General features: G+C 54.1%; 1 pseudogene; it reads right to left on the reverse strand.

The window, feature by feature from the left end:
- Positions 1-2,248: 2,248 nt before the first annotated feature.
- On the reverse strand, positions 2,249-3,163 carry LOC136996027 (olfactory receptor 14C36-like; annotated as a pseudogene).
- Between the last annotated feature and the right edge of the window lie 230 nt (positions 3,164-3,393).

Genomic DNA, 3,393 nt, shown 5'->3' on the forward strand with positions numbered 1-3,393 from the left:
CACCTTTAAATTGGCTGTTAGGCAAGAGCTGCTGCTATGGATATGGGGTCACCTTTTGTACCTACAGCCTTCTCTGGGATCTGCTCGGGTCCCAGCTTCCCTTGCCAAGGCTTTCTTGACTGTAGTGAGGAGACAGGTCCAAGGTAGAGACAGGGAGTCAGGTCAGCAGGACAGGGACAGGGTCAGGTCAGCACCCGAGAGGTGCAGGGTCAGGCACAGGCATGTCCACGGTGTAACTCAGGCACGACCCAAGGACAAGGGCAGCAGCTCCCCAGCAAGGGGGACAAGGCCCTGCAATGACACCAGTCATTCTCTTCTCCCCTGCTCTTGTGCCCAGCACATCCCCCTCCCTGTCTGCCTGCAGCCCCTCCATGCCCACCCCGCTGCTCAGCATAGCACGAGAGCCCTGGCCCTGCAGCCCCTCTGGCAGCTCCTCCTGCCTTGGGGACAGAGCTGCCTGCCATAGGTGGTGCACAGGGAAACCTGCTTCTCCTTCTCATTTCCTATCTCTGAACGCTGCCCTGCTTTTCTCCTGGGACATCCCTGCTCCCCAGAGAGCCTTTCTGTTCCTGCAGCCCTGCCCTGTGCTCCCCACAGTGCCCTCCACTGGCAGTGCTGCTCTGCAGAGTGAGCGGCTGCAGGGTCATGAGGCCATGGGGTGACTCCTGACTCAGCCCTGGCCATGCTGGTCACAGCAGGAAGCAGATCCAGCTAGACATGGCAAAACACCACTGATACTGCTGGTGCATGTCTGTGCTCATGGGCAGTGCTCAGAGAGACCCCAGGGCGTTTGCAATGGCAGGAGATGTGTTTGGGTGGGCGCTAGCTCCAGCCTGTGCTGTTTCACTGAGGGTGCAGGAATCACTCTCCAGTGACCCTTCCCTGCGCCTCCTGGGTCCCCACTGCCTCTCTGGGGATTGCAGAGCCCTCCTTTCCTCATGCATAGCTGCATTTAGTGCTCTATCTTGTGGTCACTCCACTGTGGACCATCCCTCACTTTGTGAGGCTCCACTCACTGCCCACACCAGGCACGTGCTGTTCCTGGAGATGCCCTGAGCTCTCCTGGAGACTCAGATTCCCCTCTAGAAGGATGGACATCTGTAATCAACACTGTCACCTGTGGGACAGCCTCAGGCAGGCAATTCAGAGACCATTCACCATCTTCACTGATCACTAACAAATGAACCCTGGATCCATCATTCAGTCCCTAACAGATCACCAAGGGATTCTGAGCTTGTCCCCGACATCCCATGGAGTTCAGAAGCAGAAGAGCAGGCCCTTTTGTGGTGCAATCCCTTTAACGTATTTTTGACTCCATCTTCTGAAGAAAGACCAGACTTCAGGCACGTCACAAGGGAGATCCTCTTTTATTATAGAAATGTTATTCTGGAGGCCAGGTCTGGCAAAAGGGTGCCCAGTGCCTGGTCCTGCCTGTACTTCCAGGACACATGCACATGGAAACACAACCCTACCACCACCAGGTTATGAGAACTCCTGGGCCATATCCACAGAATGGAGCCCAGAAGGCCAGCATAGAAATGAGGAGAACAACTCCAAAAAGAGAAGGGCCTACTGCTGTGTGGGGACATGTCTCCAGGAAAGTTGCAGCCCCCACGAGAAGGCTGCAGTGAGGAAATGCCTGCTGTGGCAGTGGGGAGATGATACTGTCAAGCACAGGGTCTGTCCCCACAAGCTGCCGCCTGACTCCCCTCCCCTCCACCCCCACCTCCACTTGTAGTGTTGGAGCACTGGAGAGGGAAAGGACCAGCCCACGGGGACACTTGGCTGCCACCCTCACAGGAGAGGGGTTTGAGATCATATCTGACTGTGGCCACAGGAGAGGTGAGCTCTCCTAATGGACATGGGACCCATGGTCTCACCCTGCCTGTACTCATCACAGTCTGACTCTGTGCCCCTGAGCTCCCGTGGTGTCAGCACCAAAAGAGACGCCGCAAAGGGAAACTCTCCGCATTGCACTGAAGGCATCCAAGGAGCTCAGACTAGCGGGCTTGGAGGTTCTCCCATCTCTGCTGATGAAGGCGGAAGCCTGGCTTCCTGCTTCAACACAGTCTCTGGGTCAGATTCAAATGAGAGATTCCAGAGTAGACAACATGAACCTGATTTTTTTTAAAAAAAAGGAAAAAGAGGAAAATAAGAAAGAAAAAAAGAAATGTAAAACACACACCCTGATGCCAGATATCCTGAGGAGTGGATGCACCATGGACAGTTATTGCTGCTGACATTGTAATTATTGAACCAGTTTCCTCAGCGCATCTTTGAGCTCCTTGTTCCTCATGCTGTAGATGAGGGGGTTCACTGTTGGAGGAACCAAGGCATACAGAACAGCCACCACCAGATCCAGAGCTGGCGAGGAGAGGGAGGGGGGCTTCAGGTAGGCAAACATGACAGTGCTGAGAAACAGGGAGACCACAGCCAGGTGAGGCAGGCACATGGAAAAGGCTTTGTGTCATCCCTGCTCAGAGGGGATCCTCAGCACAACAGTGAAGATCTGCACGTAGGACAGTACAATGAAAATGAAACACCCAGATAATAAACAGACACTAACCACAATAAGCCCAACTTCCCTGAGGTAGGAGTCAGAGCAGGAGAGCTTGAGGATCTGGGGGATTTCACAGAAGAATTGGTCCACGACATTGCCTTGGCAGAGTGGAATTGAAAATGTGTTAACAGTGTGCAGTGCAGAATAGAGAAAACCACTGGCCCAGGCAGCTGCTGCCATTTGGACACAAGCTCTGCTGCCCATGACCGTTCCGTAGTGCAACGGTCTGCAGATGGCAACAAAGCGGTCATAGGCCATGACAGTGAGAAGAAAATACTCTCCTCCAAGCAAGAAGAGAACCAGAAAGACTTGAGCAGCACATCCTGAGTAGGAAATGGCCCCGGTGTCCCACAGAGAATTGGCCATGGATTCGGGGACAGTAGTGGAGATCGTGCTAATGTCGAAGAAGGAGAGATTGAGGAGGAAGAAGTACATGGGGGTGTGGAGGCGGTGGTCGCAGGCTACGGCTGTGATGATGAGGCCGTTGCCCAGGAGGGCAGCCAGGTAGATGCCCAGGAAGAGCGAGAAGTGCAAGAGCTGCAGCTCCCGCGTGTCTGCAAATGCCAGGAGGAGGAACTCATTGAGGGAGCTGCTGTTGGACATTTGCTTCTCTGCGGCACAGGGGATTTTCTAAGGAAGAAGACACACTGATAAGTAAGGGCAGACTTCTCTGAGCAAAACTTTCTCATACAACCCTCCCAAACACATGCACATTACCTCTCCCCATCACAGCAGCACCATCACTGAGCTCCGTCACTTGAGTTATGGTTTGTGCTGGCTGAATTTGACATGAGGAGCAGGGGCCACTGCCCATGGGCTCCAGAGGAGTCAGC

This window comes from Apteryx mantelli, unplaced genomic scaffold (assembly GCF_036417845.1).
Source record: "Apteryx mantelli isolate bAptMan1 unplaced genomic scaffold, bAptMan1.hap1 HAP1_SCAFFOLD_20, whole genome shotgun sequence".
Lineage (NCBI taxonomy): Eukaryota > Metazoa > Chordata > Aves > Apterygiformes > Apterygidae > Apteryx > Apteryx mantelli.